The sequence below is a fragment of the Schistocerca americana genome, chromosome 1 (genome assembly GCF_021461395.2).
Source record: "Schistocerca americana isolate TAMUIC-IGC-003095 chromosome 1, iqSchAmer2.1, whole genome shotgun sequence".
Lineage (NCBI taxonomy): Eukaryota > Metazoa > Arthropoda > Insecta > Orthoptera > Acrididae > Schistocerca > Schistocerca americana.
The window spans coordinates 785,718,608-785,732,678 of NC_060119.1; the positions used below are offsets into that span (position 1 = coordinate 785,718,608).

A 14,071-nucleotide genomic window follows, 5' to 3' on the forward strand; every position below is an offset into this window, starting at 1 on the left:
ATATTCTTCTTGAAGTCTGAGGGTATTTCGCCTGTCTCGTACATCTTGCTCATCAAATGGTAGAGTTTTGTCAGGACTGGCTCTCCCAAGGCTATCAGTAGTTCTACTGGAATGTTGTCTACTCCGGGGGCCTTGTTTCGACACATGTCTTTCAGTGCTCTGTCAAACTCTTCACGCAGTATCATATCTCCCGTTTCATCTTCATCTACATCCTCTTCCATTTCCATAATATTGTCCTCAAGTACATCACCCTTGTGTAGACCCTCTATATACTTCTTCCACCTTTCTGCTTTCCCTTCTTTGCTTAGAACTGGGTTTCCATCAGAGCTCTTGATATTCATGCAAGTGGTTCTGCTTTCTCCAAAGGTCTCTTTAATTTTCCTGTAGGCAGTATCTATCTTACCCCTAGTGAGATAAGCCTCTACATCCTTACATTTGTCCTCTAGCCATGCCTGTTTAGCCGTTTTGCACTTCCTGTCGATATCATTTTTGAGATGTTTGTATTCATTTTTGCCTGCTTCATTTACTGCATTTTTATATTTTCTCCTTTCATCAATTAAATTCAATATTTCTTCTGTTACCCAAGGGTTTCTACCAGCCTTCATCTTTTTACCTATTTGATCCTCTGCTGCCTTCACTATTTCATCCCTCAATGCTACCCATTCCTCTTCTACTGTATTTCTTTCCCCCATTCCTGTCAATTGTTCCCTTATGCTCTCCCTGAAACTCTGTACAACCTCTGGTTCTTTCAGTTTATCCAGGTCCCATCTCCTTAAATTCCCACCTTTTTGCAGTTTCTTCAGTTTTAATCTACAGTTCATAACCAATAGATTGTGGTCAGAGTCCACATCTGCCCCTGGAAATGTCTTACAATTTAAAACCTGGTTCCTAAATCCCTGTCGTACCATTATATAATCAATCTGATACCTTTTAGTATCTCCAGAGTTCTTCCATGTATACAACCTTCTTTCATGATTCTTGAACCAAGTGTTAGCTATTATTAAGTTATGCTCTGCACAAAATTCTACCAGGCGGCTTCCTCTTTCATTTCTGTCTCCCAATCCACATTCAGCTACTATGTTTCCTTGTCTCCCTTTTCCTACTCTTGAATTCCAGTCACCCATGACTATTAAATTTTTGTCTCCCTTCACTACCTGAATAATTTCTTTTATCTCATCATACATTTCATCAATTTCTTCATCATCTGCAGAGCTAGTTGGCATATAATCTTGTACTACTGTAGTAGGCGTGGGCTTCATGTCTATCTTGGCCACAATAATGCGTTCACTATGCTGTTTGTAGTAGCTTACCCGTACTCCTATTTTTTTGTTCATTATTAAACCTACTCCTGCATTACCCTTATTTGATTTTGTATTTATATCCCCGTGTTCACCTCACCAAAAGTCTTGTTCCTCCTGCCACCGAACTTCACTAATTCCCACTATATCTAACTTTAACCTATCCATTTCCCTTTTTAAATTTTCTAACCTACCTGCCCGATTAAGGGATCTGACATTCCACACTCCGATCCGTAGAACACCAGTTTTCTTTCTCCTGATAACGACGTCCTCTTGCGTAGTCCCCGCCCAGAGATCCGAGTGGGGGACTATTTTACCTCCGGAATATTTTACCCAAGAGGACGCCATCATCATTTAATCATACAGTAAAGCTACATGCCCTCGGGAAAAATTACGGCTGTAGTTTCCCCTTGCTTTCAGCCATTCGCAGTACCAGAACAGCAAGGCCATTTTGGTTAGTGTTACAAGGCCAGATCAGTCAATCATCCAGACTGTTGCCCCTGCAACTACTGAAAAGGCTGCTGCCCCTCTTCAGGAACCACACGTTTGTCTGGCCTCTCAACAGATACCCCTCCGTTGTGGTTGCACCTACGGTACGGCTATCTGTATCTTTGAGGCACGCAAGCCTCCTGACCAATGGCAAGGTCCATGGTTCATGGGGGGGGATATCTAACTTTAACCTATCCATTCCCCTTTTTAAATTTTCTAACCCACCTGCCCGATTAAGGGGTCTGACATTCCACGCTCCGACCCGTAGAACACCAGTTTTCTTTCTCCTGATAACGACATCCTCCTGAGTAGTCCCCGCCCATAGATCTAAATGGGGCACTACTTTACCCAGGAGGAAGCCATCATCATTTAACCATACTGTAAAGCTGCATGCCCTTGGGAAAAATTACAGCTGTAGTTTCCCCTTGCTTTCAGCCATTTGCAGTAACAGCACAGCACGGTTTTTTTGGTTAATGTTACAAGGCCAGATCTGTCAATCATCCAGACTGTTGGCTCTGCAAATACTGAAAAGGCTGCTGAAAAAGCTACTATCCATAAAATAGATGTTGAGTAACTTACAGGAGGGAAAGTGAGTTGCCACTTTACTTCCGCTGCCCTGCGGCATGGCATGGGTGAATGGTGATCCTGTTGGGGATGTGCTGTTGTATTCGGTGGCCAGAGGAAGGAAAAACAGGGGAACACATTAAGGAACAGTGTGTCAGTAATAGATGCATTTTAGATGAGTTCAGGGGACAGTGGACAATTTGGGCAGCCACTGGGGTGGGGCAGGGGAGGGGGGAGATGGAGGCTATGGTTCAGGGAGAATTCACATGTTTGATCGGAAAATGTTGTGGTGGATGGATGGGAGATTCAGGAAGCACTGGTTTTGTAGCAGCTTTTGCAATCAGTGACATTATTTTGACTACAGTCTGGCTCTCCATCAGGGCTCCATTGGCTCCTTGTTATGCAGAGTATGGTTTGTTCGTGTAAAACATTAAAAGATCTTGCATTGTGTCATAAAAGAAACAAGACAACAAAGGATACTTCAAGAGCATCGGAATTTCGTGAACCATACTAAAATGCATAATTCGGCTTAAAGTGCACAATCGTATGCCCAGATTCGGATGTAAATTTCCTTGAGTACCAGTACTCTATCAGCTCGTGTTTGGTTCATTATTATGGCATAATGCCATACGAGCTAGAAGAATGAAAACGTGCACTTGAAATGCAGCGAACAGTTGAAACTAGCCAACAGTGTGAAATTAAACACTTCGTTTCAAATAAATTGACTGCCTCCGCGCAAAAGATTAATAAAAGCCAAATCTCTTTAGCAGACAGACAAAAATAACTTCATTGTTCTGCAAGGCGATTAATGCTCGACTGTCAGAAAGGTGGGAAAAAACCTAAAACTAACAACATATTTTAGCCTTCCGTAATTATGCGAACGTATTTTAATTCATTTGGTAGCTCCCGGCCACAGAATTCCTTTTTGTTTTCATTTACTGTGACAGCAATAACCGAAGTGGAAACAGCAAAAATTACTAAACGTAAACACAGGTCAGGTGGAGACTACCCACTACAACTCAGACTGCTCTGTGCATCAGCCCCGGATCTACGATTTCCGAACCGGAACAATTTAGATAGTGGCACCAAGCCACACATCTGTAGCCAGAAGCGGGAGAAGGTAGCGTACCCTGTTTTTTTCATCTCTGCAAATGCCAGCTGTATACGTACATGATGAATGACCCCCAAGATGCCACAAAGTTATTATTTATTTAGGAACGAAACAAAAATAAAACACTGATCGAACAGAATCATTAGCAAGGATGTTAATTATTAATGTGCGGTAAGGTGCTGACAAATGAAAAGACATTTTCTTGCCGGTACAGTTTTTTGTTTTAGACAGCCACACTAAGACACTCTCGTATGCAGAAGGGCGATGAGAATGCGCGATGTTAGATATGAAGTGTTGCGATCTCGATGTATCATATGTGTGCGTGAATAATATGATGTTAAAACAGGACAAGCGCCAGTGTTCCCGGAGTCTGCCTCCTGTAGCTTCAACTAAAAATGTAAGCGAAGTCCAATCGAAGAAAAATTAAGATAAGCACAGAAAGTTTAGTAACGCAACCATATTCAGTTATATTTATTTATATTTTTTGTATTACAACTGTCGACCTGTGTGCCAGGACTTCAGGACACCGGTCGTGAGTAGTGATCGTTAACTACTGTTATAATAAGAAATTTCTGTGACTTGTTATGAATTATAAAAACTAATTGCCTGTATTTTCTGTCTGCGTGAATCACGACAGAGAGCAAGTAACGAAGAAAGGCAAAATTTAGGAGAAAATTTTTGAAAGGAATAAGAATTGGACCCAGGTCACGTAAGCTGTTTTGTTCAGCGCAGCAAAGGTAGGACCTAGGCAAGTTGCTTGCATTGTTACGCTTGGTAGGGCCTCTTTTGATGTAGATAGAAACATTTTCCTCATATTTCCCTTCCTTTAATCTTATAGGCTAAAAATTTACAGGAATTTTTCAGTTTGATACGCATTATCTGTAAAACATGCAGAATTGTAATACAATAATTTGCACATTATAATAGACATAAAATGACTTTGACATTACGTAAATTACATTTATCAAGTGTAACAATTAGCGTATGAAATTTGAACATTTTTGTGAAATCTCTATTTTTTGCATATTCATAACATTGCCGAAAAGTATATGCCCATTGTTGACAGCGATTGCGAAAACGTAATCAGCTACGATGGCGTAGAACTGCGAGAGCGAACAATTGAAGTTCAGGCGCCATGCTTGCCCACTGCAGAAGTTTGAAGTAGATCAGAGATTAGTGTCGTAGGAGTGACAAATGATAGCGACGCTCCACAACAGAATAACGTTAACAACACAACGTTTACAATCGATGAGCTAGTGTCACACATCTCCCAGAGCGACATACCACTCATGAACGAAACATCGGAGAGCTATCCAAATATGAATATTGACAATACATTACAAACACCATTTTGTCACAACACAAACAGTTACTTGGGAAGTACAACAGACAGCAATCACAGTACTAAAACTGATGCAGTGCTATGGCAGTTATTATATAATATAAACGTCAATCTCAGCGATATGAATACCAAAATTGATAATTTGATATGAAAATGGTAAAACAGCAATAAAACACTGTTACACAAGATCTAAAAGCAATGAAGCAAGAACAAAAACAAGTATTCAAGGATTTGCAAGACACAGTCTCACAGAAATTCGATGACTTAGCCAAAAATTTTTGCACTGAAATCGACGAAAAACTGAATGATATGAAAACACAAGTAAAGCATGAAATACATTCTGAAGTTAACAGTAACATTACAGAGGTAAAACAAAAGGTGTATTCTTTTAATGAGCATTACGATCGAGTACAAAAACAGATAAAGAATATCACAGATGCAAACACAAACACTGAAGCCACACAAAACCAGTAACAACGGTAACCAATGACGTTAACACACTAAATAGAGACTATGAAGATGTACCTCTAGCTGTAGAAGAGATTTACGTTAAGGGTAGCAACATTAGAAATTGACTCAGCATGTGCTAAGGAGAGAGAAGATTAATGAAAATCTCAATGATATCATTAGTCAAGCTGAAGCAGGTACCTTAGATAAGGGTAATACCATTGCAGAGAAGTTAGTAACCGATTGCAAGTTCTACACAGTTGTAGTAGAAAAGGCTATTTAGAAAAAAGAAAATGAAATCGCGAACAAGGTAAACATTTACCTACAAGCCACGGAAAATAGGATCCACAATCTTTTAGAAGAAAATATTACCAGATCTCGAAATACGCATGTAAATAATACACAGGCTACAGTGAACAAACCACAACCCGTTAGCATCTATTCACAAATTGTCACGAGTCCCACAGCAGGTACCAGTGTCAGTTGTAGATTGCAAAATGTAAACATACGCTCAACTCCAATACCTGAACAATTACCAGCCGGAATTACAGGTAACTAGAATAACAACATAAATCCGATCGAAAATGCCACGAGTCTATGAACTATTTTTGCAGACGAAGGTTTGCTGAGATATCGACAAATTCCTACATTCACTACCGAAGGTAAAAGAATGAATACCATAGTATTTATTAGTGCTTTTCACCATGTATTTCCACGCAGGTGGACGGAAGCACAGAAAATCAGATTTTTCGTGGGATACACGCAAGGTAATGTGCTTTTATAGGCAACTGAAGTGGCCGAACGTTGCAGCACTTAAATCCAATTTGAACGAGCTTTCCTGGACAAATACTGGTCTTAGGCAGTGCAAGAAAGGCTCAGACGCAAGGTTTTCAACCTCACACCATTCAATTGCAAATACGGTAGCCTATGTGGATCATCATCATTTAAGACTGATCATGCCTTTCAGCGTTCAGCCTGGAGCATAGTCCCCTTTATAAAATTCCTCCATGATCCCCTATTCCGTGCTAACATTGGTGCCTCTTCTGATGTTAAGCCTATTACTTCAAAATCATTCTTAAGCGAATCCAGGTACCTTCTCCTTGGTCTGCCCCGACTCCTCCTACCCTCTACTGCTGAACCCATAAGTCTCTTGGGTAACCTTGCTTCTCCCATGTGTGTGACATGACCCCACCATCTAAGCCTGTTCGCCCTGACTGTTACATCTATAGAGTTCATTCCCAGTTTTTCTTTGATTTCCTCATTGTGGACACCCTCCTGCCATTGTTCCCATCTACTAGTACCTGCAAGCATCCTAGCTACTATCCGTTACCTCAACCTTATTGATAAGGTACCCTGAATCCACCCAGCTTTCGCTCCCATACAACAAAGTTGGTCGAAAGATTGAACGGTGCACAGTCTTGGTACTAGCTTCCTTCTTGCGTCCGCAGCTCGTGGTCGTGCGGTAACGTTCTCGCTTCCCACGCCCGGGTTCGATTCCCGGCGGGGTCAGGGATTTTCTCTGCCTCGTGATGACTGTGTGTTAGTTAGGTCTAAGTAGTTCTAAGTTCTAGGGGACTGTTGACCATAGATGTTAAGTCCCATAGTGTTCAGGGCCATTTGAACCATTTTTGAACTTCCTTCTTGCAGAAGAGAGTAGATCGTAGCTGAGCACTCACTGCATTAGCTTTGCTACACCTCGCTTCCAGTTCTTTCACTATGTTGCCATCCTGTGAGAATATCCATCCTAAGTACTTGAAACTGTCCACCTGTTCTAACTGTTCCTCCTATTTGGCACTCAATCCGTTTATATCTCTTTCCCACTGACATTACTTTCGTTTTGGAGATGCTAATCTCCGTACCATAGTCCTTACATTTCTGATCTAGCTCTGAAATATTACTTTGCAAACTGTCAATCGAATCTGCCATCACAACTAAGTCATCTGCATATGCAAGACTGCTTATTTTGTGTTCACACATCTTAATCTCACCCAGCCAGTCTATTGTTTTCAACATATGATCCATATATAATATGAACAACAGTGGAGACAGGTTGCAGCCTTGTCTTACCCCTGAAACTACTCTGAACCATGAACTCAATTTACCGTCAACTCTAACTGCTACCTGACTATCCATGTAAAGACCTTTAATTGCTTGCAAAAGTTTGCCTCCTATTCCATAATCTCGTAGAACAGACAATAACTTCCTCCTAGGAACCCGGTCATATGCCTTTTCTAGATCTATAAAGCATAGATACAATTCCCTGTTCCATTCATAACACTTCTCCATTATTTGCCGTAAGCTAAAGATCTGGTCCTGACAACCTCTAAGAGGCCTAAACCCACACTGATTTTCATCCAATTGGTCCTCAACTAATACTCGCACTTTCCTTTCAACAATACGTGAGAAGATTTTACCCACAACGCTGATTCAAGAGATACCTCTGTAGTTGTTCCAATCTTTCCTGTTTCCATGTTTAAAGATTGGTGTGATTACTGCTTTTGTCCAGTCTGATGGAACCTGTCCTGACTCCCAGGCCATTTCAATTATCCTGTGTAGCCATTTAAGACCTGACATTCCATTGTATTTGATGAGTTCCGACTTAATTTCATCCACCCCAGCTGCTTTATTGCACTGCAATCTGTTGACCATTTTCACCACTTCCTCAAATGTGATCCTATTTCCATCCTCATTCCTATGTGAATACTTTGAAAAATACCTGAACAACCCAATATCACAGGTATACGTGTTAAAAATTTTCAAAAGTCGTTTATCATCGCATATTAGAGAAAAATTAGTCACAACACCAGAGCATGACACTGAATATTTTTTGTCAGTACATGATTCTATCGACTTAATCTATGAAGAAAGACCTGCTCCCAATAGAGCAACAGAAAACCATGCACAACAACAACAATGCAAATCAGTCAGCAAAACGTGATTTAAACACACAGCAATGTTGGTGCACACAACAGCAAAATTACGTACCCAGAGGTAATGTGTACAGTAACGGGAACGGAAAAAACAAACGATTTAAAAGATATTTCCAAACAACAGGGGTAATTTCAACGGACGAGCGAACTACAATTCACCATCACAAGGCCCTATGCCGAATAAGAATATAAACAGTCAGCCGCAGCAGTGGCCGACGCGCGGTAACAATGCCATGCCTTACGCTGTACCGCAGCCGACCTTTGGGCAGCAAAATAACTGCACAGCAGCTAACGACACAAATTGACGGAGTACCCAAACAGTGAAACTAACTGAAAATTCTCCAGGTAACGAATTAAATCACACTATGCTGTCGGAAAACACCAACCGGTCGTAGTTAATCGCAAGGCTACTGACCTCTCAGGGAGTGAGGGCTAAACAAAACCACAAACATGTATCATAAGGTTTGACAAATAAGGTGATATCAAGAATGATTTGTATCTGCATGAGTTAGGGACAGTAGATAAAGTCCAGGAAGAACAAATACAAGCAATCATTAAGGTGAAAATATTTAATATTGACACACAGTTAATTTTAGATACAGGTTCACCTACCAACCTAATGCCAAATGCATTTTACTGTGAATTGAGGAAGAGAGGCAAATTCCCTACATTTCCTGTACAAAATAGCAAGGTGCAAACTGCTACAGGCAATAAGACTAAATTGGTTAAGCATCAGGCACTTATTCCATAACAAACTGAACATTTTATAGTGAAGTGCAACTTTCTTATAATTGACAAACTTATAGTAAATTGTCTTATTCGCATGGACACACTTAGAACAAACAAAACACAGATTGACATAGGTAATGGTAAATGGCACTTTTATGTTAAGGATAAGATTTTTTCTATTCGTTTAGTCAAAACAACTGATGAAAGTAACAAAAAAATCAGAGTCAAATGTAATAGTACAATATTCCTTTCCAGGTGTATATTTCACAAACAAATTTGATTCTAAACAAAAAAACAAACACCGAGGTTAGTTACGAAATGGTAGAGCAAAAGCTAAGTGAATCACAGGTACTAAATGATATCCAATGACAAGAGCTTTCTAACTTGTTTTATTAGTATGCCAATGTTTTCAGTAAGGAGCCAGGAGTAATCAAAGACTATGAATATAAATTTGATGTCTACCCACATGAGATTTTGTGTAATGTCATATCCTATTCCATGGGCAAAACGAGAGTCGGTAAGGAAAGAGATCAATCATACGATTAAATGGGGAATTATACAACCTTCATTTTCACCCTATTGTAGTCCAAGATTACCAGTAAGCAAACCAGATGGTTCTGTAAGATTAGTTCTTGATGCTAGAGGTATCAATAAGAAGAACGCACAAGGCCAGACATTTTGGATGAACACCTTCTAAAGTTTTAAAATGCAAAATATTTCATTATAATCGATCCCAAATGGTCCTACTGGCAAATAAAACTCCACGAAGAAAGTAGAAAATATACAGCACTTGTTTGTGTTGGCAGAAGTTACGAATTCCGTGTTACCTTTTGGACTGAACATTAGTGCATGACTGTTTATATCTGTACTCGACAAAGTGTTAGCACCAGAATTGCTTAGCAAAGTCACTGTCTATGTAGACGACCTGCTAATTGCCACACCTACTTGGTTAGAATATATCAGGCTCATTGAACTGATGCTTCAACAATTTGTAGATTACGGAGTAACAGCCAATTTAAAAAAGTTTTGGGTAAGGAGCAAGTCAAATTTTTAGGACATGTTGTGTCAGAACAAGGTATATTACCTGATCCGACAAAACTTGTCCAGCTTCAAGGAATAAAAAACAACTAAAAGCCTTTTTAGGACGAGCATCGTTTTTTATAAATTCATACCGCTACAACTGATGAAAAGTGATGCATTGCTCAACTTTTTACGAAAAAATAGGCTTTGGCTATGGGCTGATACGTGTCAAGACGACGTTAATAACATTAAGCAGGCATTAGTCAACACAAACATTCTTAACTTCCCTGATGTGTCCACGGATTTTTGTCTATGCACAGATGCCTCATCTCAAGGGCTGGAAGCATGCTTATTACAGATGCAAGAGGAAGAAGGTAAGGAAGTACCCAAGGTCATCAGCTTTGCTAGTCGCACGTTATCCAAAGCAGAAAGGTCTTACTCTGTGTCTGAAGTGAAAGTTTAGCGGTAATATGGGCATTTAAAAAGTTTGAATATTTTTTGTGGGGCATGACTGTGACCATCAGTCACTCTCATTGCTTTTAACATGTAAACTATTGCACCGTAGATTGACTAGATGGTGTCTATATTTACAAGAATTCAATTTCGAAATCATTTATATCCAAGGCAGTCAGAACGTTATTGCAGATGCCTTGTCTAGGCTACCACAAGGTTCAGAGGAATTTGGTGAATTAACAGAGTAATATTCAGAACTCAAAATGTTATTAATGCAAAGTACAACACAACAGTCTGGTTACTATAAGTTTTGTAAGCAAATGCAAATTATACAACAGCAAGATTGCAGGTGGAGTAAAGTCATGCAAAACCTTAAACAAGATGAAGATGGAAAGGTAAGTAAATGGTAACAGTAGTACAACAGCGTTCTGTTTTATAGGAAACATGAAAAATCTGATCAGTGGAGTGTGTGTATTGCTGAAGATTATATCGACTATTTCATGAGACACACACATGAAGTATGGGGACATTTTGGATTAGGCAAATGTACTGAAAAAAATTGCAACACTTCGTTTTCTTCCAAATTTGAGAAGGTGAGTCCTACAGGTATTAAGAAAGTGTGCAATATGTCAAAAGTCAAAACAGTCCAATGTGTCAAAATATACTGAGCTACACCCAATACTCACAAAAACTCTCTAGGTATAGTGTCCCTGGACATAGCTGGTCCATACCCAAGATGTAAAGGGGGAGTAAAATATGTAGTAGCACTGTACAATATTTTCTGGAAACATATCAAAATGTCTGCCATTAAAAAATTCAACAACCACAAATATCAGAAATAGAATTGAGTGAGACTATTTGAGAAGAGTAGGTAAACCAAAGGTACTGCTAAGTGATAATGCTTCATATTTCGTTGGGCAAAAGTGGAAACAATTTATGAGCTCACAGGGCATAAAGCACATATTAGTATGCCTTTTTCACCCAGAAGCAACCCCAGTTGAACGAGTTTTTAAAGAATTTAACTAGTTTATTAGGACGTACACCCCTCAGAAACACACCCAACGAGTAGAATACGTAACTCCATTCATGCAAGTTGTCAATAGCCTTCCACATTCTTCAACAGGTTTCACACCTAACGAATTGATGTTCCAGCCAAAATAAACGAATGAGTGGGAGTCGCCCATATCAAAGGTACCCACTACAGAAATGACACTACAGGAGAAAATCAAACAAGCCATGAAACTTCCTGGCAGATTAAAACTGTGTGCCCGACCGAGACTCGAACTCGGGACCTTTGCCTTTCGCGGGCAAATGCTCTACCAACTGAGCTACCGAAGCACGACTCACGCCCGGTACTCACAGCTTTACTTCTGCCAGTACCTCGTCTCCGGCAAACAAGCCATGGTTACACAAGAAAACAGAACAGAGTATAGAAAGAAAATTTATAACAAGAAACTGAAACGTGTTACACAACTTTCTGAAGGACAACAAGTCCTCTTACAGACTCATCCTAAATCGACAAAAATTGGCAAACAAAATTTGCTTATGGCTCAACTGTCTGCGCTCAACAATATGCACTGACGTCAGTAGCAGCAGAGGAGACATTGACCTGTGCGCATGCGCAACAGACTGGCAGAAGGCGAAACCAAAACAGGAATGCATTGTGTACTTAATCTAAATGCAAAGAAACTAAACTGAAATACTACGCAAATACATCTACCGTCTAAGAACTAAGGAACATGTTGATATATGTACACAGATATTTAGTTAAATACTAAGCTATATACAACATATTTACAGCCAAAAGGAAGCATTATGAAAAACTATACGAGATGTGCAAGCTTAGGGCTAATGACAAAATACCGTAAGAAATGTCAGATAATTTTCTTTGCAGCATAAATGATCATGAATGGTAACAGAATAAACGAATGGCCATGAATTTAAACAAAGTATGAAAATATCTGCAGGCGTATGCAATGACCAAATGTATCAGTTGCCACCAAGCTATGTAATGCAGTTAGTTTTAAGTTTCTTTCTTTCAGTGACCAGTGCATCATCACGGCGCAGAAGAAGAGAATTATGTCGAGAGTAGTGGAGTCAAGATGGAAGAATTTCCTTCATCTTGAGAGGCACTGGTGTCCTTGGAGTTGGCTGCCTGCATCTACAATTAAAATGTAGAAGAGGAAGTCCATGGTCCTATTTCGTAAGATTAGCAGAACTATAAGAGCTTTCTGGAGGCGAGGAATATAATTAACTTCACCAACAGTGATTTCCCAGTGGAACTTGGCCCCACAGCAACAGCCGCCAGTCAACTTCTGTCTGATGGCAGCGGCTTGTTCCTCACACTAAGCAGACTTCACATGCCATCATCACAGTCATGTGTGGAGCTGAGGGCCGTCTCCAGAGTGGAAGACCATTGCGGCACAATGTCAATGTTCATTCTCTACAGAGGCTGCCAGCCTCAGCAGCATGAGGCACTGGCTCAACAGCACTAGGTGAAAGCCACCTCCTGTTCATCGGCCCCAGTCAGGGTCAACAAGGAGAGGTGTGCCTGTCTCACCACGCAATGTACTGAAACTAATAAAAGTTCTTTGTAAATGTTAAAATTGTTTTACCTGAGTCCCATGGCTTATCATAACCAATCACCATCTGATCACCTCAGTGGTGTCCAAAGTGGGATCTTTGAGCCTGTCACCACACTATTTGGTGACAGTAGAATGAGGAACAATGCCTAAAATACCTTCATTGTTGGGTGTAGTATTTTGATTTGCTTATGTTTGAGTTGAGTGTCATGGTAAGTCAGTGGGTTTTGTCAGGGGTTGACTTGTGCTTGTAAGTTCAGTGGATGACAGGGGAACACAGACAATAATGGGAGGAGGCGTAAACGCAAGTGTTAATTTTCGAGTGGTTGATATGCGCAATGTGGGTCTCATGAGGAAAATTTGTGGTTCATTGTTGAGTAGTACATAAACGGTTGACTGTGAGTAGTAATTCGGGAGGTGAAGCTAAGTTTAGTCATTGGTTTGATTGATACTAATAAACATGAACAGCCACTCGGGTTACAGTAATTAAGTTGCAGTAAAGGAGTTATATGATAGTGTTACTGTTAGTGTTCTCGTAATTTGATTTTGTTTCGTGTAGAGTGCTTAAGCATCTAGCGCAGTGAGAAGTATTAGGATAGTAGTATTTTTATGGTTTTCTTTCTCCCTCATTTATGATTGTATAGCTGATAGGTATTCATGTTGTGATGAGTATCACAGGTAGCAGGGGTGTTATACGGCAATGATCTAACAGGCAGGAGGTTTTGAGGATCTTAAGAGATAAAGTAGATAAGTTGCAAGCAGAAAATGTGGAGAAGAATAAGAGATTAGAAACACTTGATTCTGAAATGAAGGAAATAACTTATCACAAAACCGTGGAATACAGGGAGGAGATGTGGAGAGAACATGAGGAATGGATAATGCAAGGTGGACCTTTGGTTGTGAAGAATAGGTTGATTTTGGAGAGAATAGGAAGAAAGACAAGAGAGGAAGCAGTGGAATTAAGCCGAAAGGGAGAGGAACAGGCTTGTGAGTAGTTTACGTATTCCTGTGAAATGTCCAGCTACCGTCAATGTAGATAAACCTGTCAGTCCTCAAAAGAGTAGGGAAGAATGTAACAAATGGGTGGACAATCTTGTTAGTGGGAT

The 14,071-nt window shown here is 40.1% G+C and overlaps 1 non-coding gene across 1 annotated transcript; it reads right to left on the reverse strand.

The window, feature by feature from the left end:
• Positions 1 to 11,647: 11,647 nt before the first annotated feature.
• Trnas-cga lies at positions 11,648 to 11,722 on the reverse strand. Its single transcript has one exon. It is a non-coding gene; the product is annotated as a tRNA-Ser (tRNA).
• Between the last annotated feature and the right edge of the window lie 2,349 nt (positions 11,723 to 14,071).